A 15,432-nucleotide genomic window follows, 5' to 3' on the forward strand; every position below is an offset into this window, starting at 1 on the left:
AAATGCTTTTTATCATACATACTATATATGTGTGTGAACTACAAAGGATTCTTGTGCTTTTTTTTTTTTTTTTTTTTTTTTTGCGGTATGCGGGCCTCTCACTGTTGTGGCCTTTCCCACTGCGGAGCACAGGCTCCGGATGCGCAGGCTCAGCGGCCATGGCTCACGGGCCCAGCCACTCCACAGCACGTGGGATCTTCCTGGACCGGGGCACGAACCTGCATCCCCTGCATTGGCAGGCGGACTCTCAACCACTGCGCCACCAGGGAAGCCCCTCTTGTGCTTTTAATTTGCAAACATTTTTAACTTAAAAAAATTAAGAGACCTTCAAGATGGCAGAGGAATAAGACGTGGAGATCAACTTCCTCCCTGCAAATACATCAGAAATACATCTACATGTGGAACAACTCCTACAGAACACCTACTGAATATGGGCAGAAGAACTCCGACCTCCCAAAAGGCAAGAAAATCCCCACATACATGGGTAGGGCAAAAGAAAAAAGAAAAAAACAGAGACAAAAGAATAGGGATGGGACTTGCACCTCTGGGAGAGAGCTGTGAAGGAAGAAATGTTTCCACACACTAGGAAGCCCCTTCACTGGTGGAGATGGGGGGCATGTTGGGTGGGGGTGGGAAGATTCAGAGCTATCGAGGAGAGTGAAGCAACAGGGGTTCAGGGGGCAAAGCGGAGAGATTCCCGCACAGAGGATCAGTGCTGACCAGCACTCACCAGCCTGGGAGGCTTGTCTGCTCACCCGCTGGGGTGGGGTGGGGGGCTGGGAGCTGAGGCTCAGGCTTCAGAGGTCAGATCCCAGGGAGAGGACTGGGGTTGGCAGCGTGAACACAGCCTGAAGGGGGCTAGTGTGCCACAGCTAGCTGGGAAGGAGTCCGGGAATAAGTCTGGACCAGCCTAAGAGGCAAGAGACCATTGTTTCAGGGTGCGTGAGGAGAAGAGATTCAGAACATTGCCTAAACGAGCTTTAGAGATGGGCGCAAGCCACGGTTATCAGCGCGGACACCAGAGATGGGCATGAAACTCTAAGGCTGCTGTTGCTGCCACCACCAAGAACCCTGTGTGCAAGCACAGGTCACTATCTACACCTCCCCTCCCGGGAGCCTGTGCAACCCGCCACTGCCAGGGTCCCGTGATCCAGGGACAGCTTCCCAGGGAGAACACATGGTGCACCTCAGGCTGCTGCAATGTCACGCCGGCCTCTGCCGCTGCAGGGTCACCCCACGTTCCGTACACCTCCCTCCCCTGGCCTGAATGAGCCAGAGTCCCCGAATCAGCTGCTCCTTTAACTGCGTCCTGTCTGGGTGGGGAACAGACGCCCTCAGGTGACCTACACGCTGAGGCTGGTCCAAATCCATAGCTGAACCCCAGGAGCTGTGAGAACAAAGAAGAGAAAGGGAAATCTCTCCCAGCAGCCTCAGGAGCAGCAGATTCAAACTCCACAATCAACCTGATGTACCCTGCATCTCTGGGATACCTGAAGAGACAACGAATCATCCCAAATTGAGGAGGTGGACTTTGAGAGCAAATTGTAGACTTCGGGTTTGCTTTCTGCATCTAATTTGTTTCTGGTTTTATGTTTATCTTAGTTTAGTATTTAGAGTTTATTATCATTGGTACATTTGTTTATTGATTTAGTTGCTCTCTTCCTTTTTTTTTTGTTCCTTTTTCTCTTTTTGTGAGTGTGTATGTGTATGCTCCTTTGTGTGATTCTGTCTAAATAGCTTTGCTTTTACCATTTGTCCTAGGGTTCTCTCTGTCTTTTTTTTTTTTTTAGCATAGTTTGTAGTGCTTCTTATCATTGGTGGATTTGTTTTTTAGTTTGGTTGCTCTCTTCTTTCTTACTTTCTTTTTCCTTCTCTTTTTTATTACTTTTTAATTTTTTATATTTTTAATATTTTTTCATATTTTCCTTTTACTAACTTTATTTTATATTTCTCTCTCTCCCTCTCCCTCTCCCTCCCACTCCCCCTCTCTCTTTTTTCTTCTGAGATGTGTGGCTGACAGGGTCTTCATGCTCCGGCCAAGTCTCAGGCCTGTGCCTCTGAGGTGGGAGAGCCAAGTTCGGGACACTGGTCCACCAGAGACCTCCCAGCTCCACATAATATCAAATGGTGAAAGCTCTCGCAGAGGTCTCCATCTCAATGCTAAGACCCAGCTCTACTCAATGACGAGCAAGCTACAGTGCTGGACACCCTATGCCAAACAACTAGCAAGACAGGAACACAATCCCACCTATTAGCAGAGAGCCTGCCTCAAATCATACTACGTTCACAGACACCCCAAAACACACCACCATATGCAGCCCTGACCAACAGAAAGAAAAGATCTATCCCCACCACCAAAACACAGCCACCAGCCTCTTCAACCAGGAATCCTACACAAGCCACCAAACCAACCTTACCCACTTGGTGCAGACACCAAAAAACAATGGGAACTACGAACCTGCAGCCTGTGAAAAGGAGACTCCCAAAACAGTAAGTTAAGCAAAATGAGAAGACAAACACACTTCAGATGAAGAAGGTAAAAACCCACCAGACCAAACAAATCAAGAGGAAATAGGCAGTCTACTTGAAAAAGAATAAGAGTAATGATGGTAAAGATGATCCAAAATCTTAGAAAGAGAATGGAGAAAATACAAGAAATGTTTAACAAGGACCTAGAAGAACTAAAGAGCAAACAAACAATGATGAACAACACAATAAATGAAATTAAAAATTCTCTAGAAGGAATCAATAGCAGAATAACTGATGCAGAAGAGCAGATAAGTGACCTGGAAGATAAAATAGTGGAGATAATTACCATAGAGCAGAAGAAAAAAGAATGAAGAGAATTGAGGACAGTCTCAGAGATCTCTGGGACAACATTAAACACACTAACATTCCAATTAGAGTGCTCTCAGAAGAGGAAGAGAAAAAGAAAGGGACGGAGAAAATATATGAAGAGATTACAGTTGAAAACTTCCCTAAAATGGGAAAGGAAATAATCAAGTCCAGGAAGCAAAGACAGTCCCATATAGGATAAATCCAAGGAGAAACATGCCAAGACACATATTAATCAAACTATCAAAAACTAAATACAAAGAGAAAATATTAAAAACAACAAGGGAAAAACAACAAATAATATACAAGGGAATACCCCTAAGGTTAACAGCTGGTCTTTCAGCAGAAACTCTGCAAGCCAGAAGGGAGTGGCAGGGCATATGTAAAGTGATGAAAGGGAAAAACCTACAACCAAGATTATTCTAACCAGCAAGGATCTCATTCAGATTCAGTGGAGAAATTAAAACTTTTACAGACAAGCAACAGTTAAGGGAATTCAACATCACCAACCAGCTTTACAACAAATGCTAAAGGAACTGCTCTAGACAGGAAACACAAGAGAAGGAAAAGACCTAGAAAAAGAAACCCAAACAAGAAAATGGTAATAAGAACATACATATCAATAACTACCTTAAATGTAAATGGATTAAATGCACCAACCAAAAGACATAGACTGGCTGAATGAATACAAAAACAAGATCCACATATTTGCTGTCTACAAGAAATCCACTTCAGATCTAGGGACACATACAGACTGAATGAGACGGAATGGAAAAAGATATGCCATGCAAATGGAAATCAAAAGAAAGCCGGAGTAGCAATTCTCATATCAGACAAAATAGACTTTAAAATAAAGACTATTACAACAGGCAAAGAAGGACACTACATAATGATCAAGGGATTCATCCAAGAAGAAGACATAACAATAGTAAATATTTATTCACCCAACATAAGAGCACCTCAATACATAAGGCAAATGCTAACAGCCATAAAAGCGGAAATCAACATTAACACAATCACAGTAGGGGACATTAACACCCCACTTTCACCAATGGACAGATCATCCAAAATGAAAATAAATAAAGTAACACAAGTTTTAAATGATACATTAAACAAGATAGACTTCATTGATATTTATAGGACATTCCATCCAAAAACAACAGAATATACTTGTTTCACAAGTGCTCATGCAATATTCTGCAGGATAGATCATATCTTGGGTCACAAATGAAGACTTGGTAAATTTAAGAAAACTGAAATCGTATAAAGTATCTTTTCCAACCACAACACTATGAGACTAGATATCAATTACAGGAAAAAATCTGTAAAAAATACAAACACATGGAGGCTAAACAATACACTACTTAGTAACCAAGAGATCACTGAAGAAATCTAAGAGGAAATCAAACAATACCTAGAAACAAATGACAATGAAAACACAATGACCCAAAACATACGGTATGCAGCAAAATCAGTTCTAAGAGGGAAGTTTATAGCAATACAATCCTACCTCAAGAAACAAGAAAAATCTCAACCTAACCTTACACCTAAAGCAATTAGAGAAAGAAGAACAAAAAAGCCCCAAAATTAGCAGAAGGAAAGAAATCATAAAGATCAGATAAGAAATAAATGAAAAATAAATGAAGGAAAAAATAGCAAAGATCAATAAAATTAAAAGCTGGTTCTTTGAGAAGATAAACAAAACTGATAAACCACTAGCCAGACTCATCAAAAGAAAAAGGGGGAGAAGACTCAAATCAATAGAATTAGAAATGAAAAAGGAGAAGTAACAACTGACACTACAGAAATACAAAGGATCATGAGAGATTACTACAAGCAACTATATGCCAATAAAATGGACAACCTGGAAGAAATGGACAAATTCTTACAAAAGCAACATCTGCAACTGAACCAGGAGGAAACAGAAAATATAAACAGACCAATCACAAGCACTGAAGTTGAGACTGTGATTATAAAACCTTCCAACAAAAGCCCAGGACCAGATGGATTCACAGGCAAATACTATCAAACATTTAGAGAAGAGCTAATACCTATCCTTCTCAAACTCTTCCAAAATATAGCAGAGGGAGGAACACTCCCAAACTCATTCTATGAGGCCACCATCACCCTGACACCAAAACTAGACAAAGATGTCACAAAGAAAGAAAACCACAGGCCAATATCACTGATGAACATAGATGCAAAAATCCTCAACAAAATACTAGCAAACAGAATCCAACAGCACATTAAAAGGATCATACACAACGATCAAGTGGGGTTTATCCCAGGAATGCAAGGATTCTTCAATAAATGCAAATCAATCAGTGTGATACACCACATTAACAAATTGCAGGAGAAAAACCATATGATCATCTCAATAGATACAGAAAAGACTTTTAACAAAATTCAACACCCATTTATGATAAAAACCTTACAGAAAGTAGGGATAGAGGAAACTTACTTCAACATAATAAAGGCCACATATGACAAACCCACAACCAACTTCATTCTCAATGGTGAAAATTGAAACTATTTCCTCTAAGATCAGGAACAAGGCAAGGTTGCCCACTCTCACAGATATTATTTAACATAGTTTTGGAAATTTTAGCCACAGCAATCAGATAAGAAGAAATAACAGGAATGCAAATCGGAAAAGAAGAAGTAAAGCTGTCACTGTTTATAGATGATATGATACTATCCATAGAGAATCCTAAAGATGTTACCAGAAACGTACTAGAGCTAATCAATGAATTTGGTAAAGTAGGAGGATACAAAATTAAGGCACAGAAATCTCTTGCATTTCTATACACTAATGCTGAAAAATCTGAAAGAGAAATTAAGGAAACACTCTCATTTACCATTGCAACAAAAAGAATAAAATACATAGGAATGAACCTACCTAAGGAGACAAAAGATCTGTATGCAGAAAACTGTAAGCCACTGATGAAAGAAATTAAAGATGATACAAACAGATGGAGAGATATACCATGTTCTTGGATTGGAAGAATCAACAACATGAAAATGACTATACTATCCAAAGCAATCTACAGATTCAATGCAATGCTATCAAACTACCAATGGCATTTTTCACAGAACTACAACAAAAAATTGCACAGTACTAGAACAAAAATTTTCACAATTTGTATGGAAACACAAAAGACCCCAAATAGCCAAAGCAATCTTGAGAAAGAAAAATGGAGCTGGAGGAATCAGGCTCCCTGACTTCAGACTATACTACAAAGCTACAGTAATCAAGACAGTATGGTACTGGCACAAAAACAGAAATATAGATCAGTGGAACAGGATAGAAAGCCCAGAGATAAACCCACACACATAAGGTCACCTTATCTTCGATAAAGGAGGCAAGAATATACAGTGGAGAAAAGACAGCTTCTTCAATAAGTGGTGCTGGGAAAACTGGACAGCTGCTTGTAAAAGAAAGAAATTAGAACACTTCCTAACACCATACACAAAAATAAACTCAAAATGGATTAAAGACCCAAATGTAAGGCCAGACACTATAAAACTCTTAGAGGAAAATGTAGGCAGAACACTCCATGACCTAAATCACGGCAAGATCCTATTTGACCCACCTCCTAGAGAAATGGAAATAAAAACAAAAATAAACAAATTTGACCTAATGAAACTTCAAAGCTTTTGCACAGCAAAGGAAACCATAAAGAAGACACAAAGACAACCCTCAGAATGGGAGAAAATATTTGCAAACGAAGCAACTGACAAGGGACTTATCTCCAAAATATACGAACAGCTTATACAGCTCAATATCAAAAAAACATAACAACCCAATCCAAAAATGGGCAGAAGACCTAAATAGACATTTCTCCAAAGAAGACATACAGATTGCCAACAAACACATGAAAGGATGCTCAGCATCACTAATCATTAGAGAAATGCAAATCAAAACTACAATGAGGTATCACCTCACACCAGTCAGAATGGCCATCATCAAAAAATCTACGAACAATAAATGCTGGAGAGGGTGTGGAGAAAAGCGAACCCTCTTGCACTGTTGATGGGAATGTAAATTGATACAGCCACTATGGAGAACAGTATGCAGATTCCTTAAAAAATTAAAAATAGAACTACCATACAACCTAGCAATCGCACTACTGTGCACATACCCTGAGAAAACCATAATTCAAAGAGTCATGTACCACAGTGTTCATTGCAGCTCTATTTACAATAGCCAGGACATGGAAGTAACCTAAGTGTCCATCGACAGATGAATGGATAAAGAAGATGTAGTACATATATACAATAGAATATTACTCAGCCATAAAAAGAAACAAAATTGAGTTATTTGTAGTGAGGTGGACAGACCTAGAATCTGTCATATACAGTGAAGTAAGTCAGAAAGAGAAACACAGATACCGTATGCTAACACATATATATGGAATCTTAAAAAACAAAAAAACGTTTCTGAAGAACCAAGGGGCAGGACAGGAGTAAAGACGCAGATGTAGATAATGGACTTGAGGACAGGGAGAGAGGGAAGTGCAAGCTGGGACAAAGTGAGAGAGTGGCATGGACATATATACACTACCAAATGATAAATAGGTAGCTAATGGGAAGCAGCCGCATAGCACAGGGATATCAGCTTCGTGCTTTGTGACCACGTAGAGGAGTGGGATAGGGAGGAGGCGAGGAAGACGCAAGAGGGAGGGGATATGGGAATATATGTATATGTATAGCTGATTCACTTTGCTATAAAGCACAAACTAACACACCATTGTAAAGCAATTATACTCCAATAAGGATGTTAAAAAAATTCAAGAATCATCTCAAAATTATTTCATCATTTATGAAAAAATGACTGAATAAGCAATTATTCACAAGTAAACCCATGACAGATTTTTAAATGGTTCTTGAGAGGTGCACTGTGATTTTGCTCTCCATCCTAATGAATGTATGGCCTTTGTTATTATTCTGTACCTTCAGCCTTGAGTTCTTTGAACATTCTCAACTAAATTCCATATCTCCTTTGTAGAAGAATTTTCCATAAAAACCCAAATGAAAGTACAAAAAGCAAACTTACTAATGATTGGAGAATTGAGAGTCAAAGTAGTTAAACAACTAAAGACTCACACTAATTTTCAGTATTTTCTGGGCTTAGATCAGGTCTTTAGGCTTTAACTTTTGTGGGGTTTTTTGCAACAAATAGTTTGGCTCCCAGAATAATCTAGAGGCTTCTGTTAGAATGGCATTGGGTTAGAAATTCTAGAGACTTGTTCACATAGAACTTCTTATTAAAAGCCAAAGAACATGAAAAAAGTAATGATTTCATAAATCTGCAATCTTTATTATAAAATCATTATTTGTTTTGCTAATTTCCCCATTGGGTTAAAACACACTTGTGTTAATTAGTCATCTGCTGTCTTTGCTTCTGCTATCAAACTACTGAAATAAAAATCATACAACCTCACAAATTCATTCAACTTTAAAACTCATTGCCATAATTTCAACTGGACTTTCACACCTGCCTGACAATCCTTCTGGTTTTCTTAGTCAACTCTCTTTTCTAATTTTCATAAACACTATTGAAAACTTCCATCCTACCACCTTTCTCACATTATCAGAAAGGCTCCTAAAAAATCATAGGACATACTAAAATGATTTGGGGGTTTCTACTATACATGATATGAGGGCTGAAACCATTTTTATTTGAATGGTTTGATATAGCATGTCCTCAGCAGGTTGGAGGGCTCAAAGATGGCCTAACAGCTAACCGGGTAACACTGACACATCAGATGAACATATCCCTGTTTCATTCTCTTCATCGTTTTCATCACTGCAGGAAAAGTAAAAATACAGTTCTCACTATCTTTAAAATAAGGTCAATTATCTAACAAATGTGGAGGGTGATTATTAATCAATCATTCATCAAATATTGAGTGCCTGCTACTATATGTTTCATGTGAAATTTCTCAGTCAAAATAGGTTTTACTTTCACTGTAGGAGGAAAAAGAGTTCTCAGGTTGTATTATATAACTCAAACATTTCTATCAAATATACTCTTTTTCTTAATAACTGAAACTCACAGAGTTGATACCATTGACCTATACAGGTACTCTATTCCTCTTATCAGCATGGCTAGTTTTTGAAGAAAGTGTCTCCAACAAAATTTCCCTACTTTAATAATTGCTGTCACAATGGGATATATCCATTTGTCCCTTGGTATTCACAGGGATTGGTTCCAGGATCCCCCTAAGATACAAAATACGGTGGCTCTCAGGTCCCTTATATAAAATGGCATAGTACTTGCATATACCTACACGCATCCTCCCATATACTTTAAATCAACTCTAGATTATTATAATACCTAATAAAATGTAAATGCTATGTAAATAGTTGTAAATACAGTTGACCCTTGAACAATGCAAGGGTTAAAGGTTCCAAACCCTGCACAGTCGAAAATTCTCATATGACTTTAGAGTCAGCCATCCATATCTGCAGTTCCACATCCATGTATCCAACCAACCACGGACTGTGTAGTACTGTAGTATGATTTATGAAAAAAATCTTGGTATAAGTCAACCTGTGCATTTCAAACCTGTGTTTGTTCAAGGGTCCACTGTACAATGTAAATGCTATGTAAATAGTTGCCAGCATGTGGCAAATTCAAATTTTGCATTTTGGAACTTTCTGGAATTTTTTTCAAATATTTTCAATACATGGTTGGATGAATTCACAGATGCAGAACCCACACATATGGGAGTCTGACTATATGTGACGTGAAACTAGATGCTACCCTAGATTAGGCTGGATACTACTGTCAAAGTCATATAAACAATTACTACAGCAATTTTTTAAATGTCTAAGACATTACATGGTTAAACAAGCATGTCTGAATACAGGTCCCCTTTGAAAGAATGTTCATAAACTCTACCCAGTGTTGGGAGTGTCAAATCAATCTGATTGAATCCTCTTACAGAGCTGAAATACAGGATAAATCACTCAGCTCAGGGTGCTTCTTCAAAGGACAGCAAGCAACTCTCCCAATATGTTTATTTATAGATGGTTGCACCACTGAGACCACTATGTTTCTGTGTGATTGGTGGAGCAGGTTCTCTTTCTTGAAGAAACTTCTACCACTATAAGAAACTTGTAGAGTGAGAAAATTGACCAGCAGTTAGGTCAATTAATTATTACCAATTATTAATTAAATGACCATATGATAAATTGAGTAGTTACTAATTTCTGTTATATAAAATATATAATAAAGGCAATTTCTACATTTTTCAAGCCCTGTCACCTCATATTGATCCAATCTTACCCATGTACCTACTAAGCAAAAGGGTTAAATGAAAGAAATTTCTATGTAGGATATTCACCTTGAGAAAATTCAAGACCCTCAATAATCAACGTTAGACTTCATTACTCATAGATTATAAAAATTAAGAAAATTAAGTTATATTTTTTACATGTATTTTTTAGATAACTTGTATCTCATGAGAGAAGCCCAATCACAGAGCTAATCAAAAGGAAGTGCATGGGGCTTCCCTGGTGGCGCAGTGGTTGAGAGTCTGCCTGCCGATGCAGGGGACGCGGGTTCGTGCCCCGATCCCGGAGGATCCCACGTGCCGCGGAGCGGCTGGGCCCGCGAGCCATGGCCGCGGAGCCTGTGTGTCCGGAGCCTGTGCTCCGCGACGGGAGAGGCCACGGCAGTGAGAGGCCCGCATACAGCAAAAAAAAAAAAAAAAAAAAAAAAAAAGGAAGTGCATGATGAGAAGAGGGGACTTTAGACCATGTTCACCACTGAGATGGGACTCACAGAGGTTAGGTAGGTGGGTGTCCTTCCCAACAACAGGCTAAGCAGTGCTAATAAAGACTACAAGATGGGTGAAGCATCAGAAGCCACTCCAAAGACAAATCCACAAGTCTGGATCCAACCTGTTCATGTTGTTCAGAGATTGGAGGCAGGCAGGTAGGCAAGAGTCAGATTGAGAGATGCCAACTCCCAATCCCAGTCTACTGGAACAAGCAGACTACTGAGGAGACTCAGGAGTAGGTTAGTAATACATGCAGGGGTAAGTGAGTTGTGTGGTCAGAAAGAATAAGTCCCTACAGAAGCATGAAAGTTTAGTGAGGCTACAGCCATCCTTTTTTGGAAGGAATCATAATTACTTTGTTGTGTTTCTTGATAAAATAGTAATTGTAACAAAATTTACTGATAGTAATGTATAGTATAGTATGGTATATTGCAAAAACAGCAGGGATCTTTCTGCTACTCTCTATATCTATATCTTTTACAATGTGACTTTGCAGCTTCTCACATCAAAAGCTAGAGTCCATTTTCCCTTCTCCTAAATCTTGACTGGCCCTTAACTTGTTTTGGACAGGGAAATGCAGCAGAAGTGACGGTGTGCCAGTACAATCCAAATCCTCAAATGCCTTGCTTGCCTCTGTTCATTCTCTTGGAAACCTGAGCAGCCACTGTGAGAACAATCCCAGGCTATCCTGCTGGAGGATGAGAGAATACATAGAACCAAGATGAGCAGCCCCAGCAGAAGCCATTCTAGACTAATCAGCGCCCCCGGCTGACCTGGCAGCTGACTGCAAACACAAGCTCAGCTGAGCCCAGGCTAGATTAACGACCAACAGGATTATGAGCTAAAAAATTTTTCAGTGGTTATTATTTTAAGACAGTAAGTTTTGTGATTTTTTTATGGGAAAAACTAACTGATGCAGAAATAATTGGTTCCTAGAACTGAGGTGCTGCCATGACAAAAATCTAAAATAAGCACCTTTGGCAGTGAGCACTAAGCAGAGGCTGGGAAAATGGGAAACAAACTCTTAGCAAATGCTGGGAAAAAATAAAGCAAATTGTTATTGGAGGTTAAAAAAATGGCAATCTGTGTTTTTTAGAATAAAATAATTGGCAAAAGAGCTGCCTACAGGAACTTGAAAGATAGCAAATGTATATAATTAACTTCTGATTTTGGCTAAAGAGATCTCCACAGAATGTTGAAATGTCAGCTGGTTGGTCCTAGCTGCATATACGTACAGGAAGAAAGAAATGGGCTAAATAAAGAACTAGTCAGTTTGCAAGGAGAAATTTAAAGGAATTTAGAGGGGACAAAATTTTCTGGGATATAAAGGAATTTGTTTCTTATCTTTAGTCTTCCCAGCCAGTAAAAATTCTCAAAGTAAAACGAGGCCTGAGGAAAAAGATTTATTCAAGTGTGTAGCTCCAAAACACTTTCCTGAGAAATCTGAAAGAATGTGTTGTCAAATAGACTCTCTCAAATAGACAAAACTGCTCCTCAGATTCTTAAGAGCATGGTTTCACAAAAGCCCAATTCCAAAGTGACAGTAAAAAATCCTATACAGAGACATAAATCTTAAAAACAAGCATGGCTATGGTTTTTTAACAAATGGAATAGGCACAAATCAAACTCATATTAAGTCCACATGACTTGGAGGAAATTGTATATGTAAAAGTGACATCAAGTTTCTTTAAGAGAGAATGACTTTACTCAAATTACAAAAGCCCTCTGGACACCCAACTTTCTACAATATGGAAGCTGGCTAAGAAAATTTTTCAAAGGGCTAAGGAAGGAAATTGAAAAGGAAAGAAGTTCTAGAGGAAGGAGCCAGGAGCCCAGAGGGTACAGCCAAGAGCCACGAAAAACAAAAGGGGGAACATTATGTCCCAAGGAACATAATCTTGCTTTAATCAAAGAGTATTCATTATTCCAAGGTAAGGAGCCTGACAATATTCCCACCTAGATTTGAAAATTGCTGTGGACCAGTCAGTGCTATGTATCTCTCATTTTTTCTCTTTTAGAATGGTAGTGTTTATTGAATTTACCCTATCCCCATATCAACAGTTTACATCAGATGTTTGTAGGACAGATAGCTTTATATTTCATGAGTCTCTGGATCAAGGAAATCCACATATGATAAGTTTCATCTGGACTTTACATGGATAATTTACATTCTAGAATTTAAGTCTGATGCCATAGTTCCATGGCATGACTTTTAGGGATACTCAGGTAAGGAAGAATATATTTTTCATGGGAATGGATGTGAAAATTGTAGCCAGAAGACAAACTGTGGCAGATTCCAAAATTGGTAATAATCATTCCTCCTTGTAATCTATGTTAATTGTAATGTGACTATACAGTTTTTCTCTTTGAGAGATTGGTTCTTATTTCTCATTGTCTTGAGTCTGGGCTGGACTTGTGGCCAGACCAGCTTTGGTCAATAGAATAAAGTAAAAGGGGTGATGTACTAGTTAGAAGCTTAGGACTCAAGCAAGCTTTGTTTACCACTTATTCTCTCGGAACCCTGCTCATCCACCAGGTAAATAAGCCCAGGCTGATGAGCAATTGCATGGAACAACAATGAACCATCATAGCTGAGGCAATTCTAGACTATGTAGCTCTAGCCAACTATGTAGCCAGCTGACGACAGATTCATGCCTGGACCTGGATGAGTCCAGAAAACCATACAGCTGAGCCCATCCCTAACTGTTGACTCATAAAATCATGATCTAAATAAACAATTGTTATTTTAAGCCACTTGATTGTGAGGGAATTTGAGATTCAATGAGCATGTCTCCTTACTTTGGGCATATCTCCTAACTTTTCTCGGTCTCTCTTCTTCACCCAAAAAATGGTGAAAAAAAGAGTACCTACCTATTACGTTAAGCACTTAAGATAATACCATGTATACAATAAACGTTCCCTTATTAGTGTTTTTAAGGAGAAAGCAATGGGTCTTCACCAAAATTATATCAATAATAATAAATCTTGTTATAAACCTATGATCAGGCCACTATGCTCGGCACTTCACACATTATCTTTAATCCTCACAACAAAACTCTAATAGTTATTTTGATTTCCTTTTTCCATATGAGAAAATCAAGTAATAAACATGTTGACTAAGTACTTCCAGATCTATGATCAAGACAGTCATCAAGTCAGGGTTTGAAAGTCATTCTGAATCTTTCTATTATACCATGACCTCTGTGGTATATTAAATAATGGTCCCAATTCTCTCCCCTGTACTGTTAACATTCATCCGTTCCTTTTGATGGCCTTACCCCTTATGACTGGTATTGGCCATGTGACATTCTTTGGCCAATGATTAACAGATGTGACATGAGTAGAGGCTTGAAATATGATTAGGCATTTCTTCTTGTCCTCTTGTGCTCCTGTCATAGCCATGAGAAGAACAATCCCCAGGTAGCTTCTCCCCCTCCAGTTTGGTACTCTGAAGGAGACAAATGGAGCAAAGCAACCCCAAATTACAGATGCAGAACAATTACAGCCAATTCACAGGCTACAAATATGTCCTTTCTTACATGAGCAAGAAGTTAAGTACTGAGTGTTGTCTGCCATGGAGATTTTTGTTGTCGCATGTTGCCTAGCAAAATCTGACTGACACAGCTTTCTAGAGTCTTCAAATGTTGAATAATATAGCAATAACAAAACATTTCATTGCCTGAAATATTCTATAATCTGGTGGAGGTAGACAGAAGATAAGTGAATGTCATCAGAGGGGGGAAAAGAGTTCTTTCATACGTGAGATAAAATTTTAGTCTCAACTTTGAGCTATTTTGCTTAGGAAATTATGGATAGATATCTTGTGAGAAGTTTAGATTCCTAGTTTTGAGCAATAAAATATGCTTATGCATGGAGGAATTGATTCAGTGGGTCTGGGGTTTTCAAACCTCACGCTTTCCAAATAAAGGTTTGGTATTTGACTGACTCCAGGGAGATAACCTCTAAGCCTTTGAAAGGTTCTGCCTCAAAGAGTGTCTTTATTTATCTGGTGCCTTGGGCCAATCTAGATAGTTTATGGTGGGGGCTTTTGGGTCACAGGGTATTAGTTTGACTTTTGGAGCGACTGGAGACTAAGATCAACTATATGGGCACTCCTTGTCTACATAACTAACCCCAGATTAAATCCTGGACACCAAGTCTTGGGTGCACTTCCGTGCTTAAGAAAACCCATACGTGTTGTCACATAATGTTGCTGGAAGAATTAGATGCTGTGAGACTCCACTAGGAAAGGCCACCTAGAAGCTTGCACCTAGTCTATCCTGCATTCTGCCTTACATGTCTTTCACCTTTGCTAATACTGATCTGTATCCTTTCAATTTAATAAACCATAACAAATTTTCTGAGCTCCATGAGCTATCCTAGCAAATACCTGAAACTGAGGGTGGTCTTGTGGATCCCAACTATATTATTTGCCTCATAAATTCTTGAAACCAGATTACCTGCCAGGCAAAGGAAAGAGAACAGCAAATGTATCATGTAGGTAAGGTTACTAAATCCCCAGTGAAGGGTGCTGCAACATCTCTAGGAAATCCCTCTAAGTATCCAAAACTTGGCTAGCAAGTAGCAAATCTTGGTAGCCAAGCTCTCCTTTTCTTTTATAATATTGGTCCTAAGGAAAGTATACTTCTGGATTAGATAAAGACTGTCCTGGGATTGGACAGCCTCTGGTATAACATTAGAAACATCTGGTTCTCTGAGTGTTGTGAAATCTGAGCAATCTAAACATAGTGAAACTGTTTAATTTCCTAAAATGAGACCAATATTTCAATAGCATTTGCATGATAGA

Source organism: Mesoplodon densirostris, chromosome 8 (assembly GCF_025265405.1).
Source record: "Mesoplodon densirostris isolate mMesDen1 chromosome 8, mMesDen1 primary haplotype, whole genome shotgun sequence".
NCBI lineage: Eukaryota > Metazoa > Chordata > Mammalia > Artiodactyla > Ziphiidae > Mesoplodon > Mesoplodon densirostris.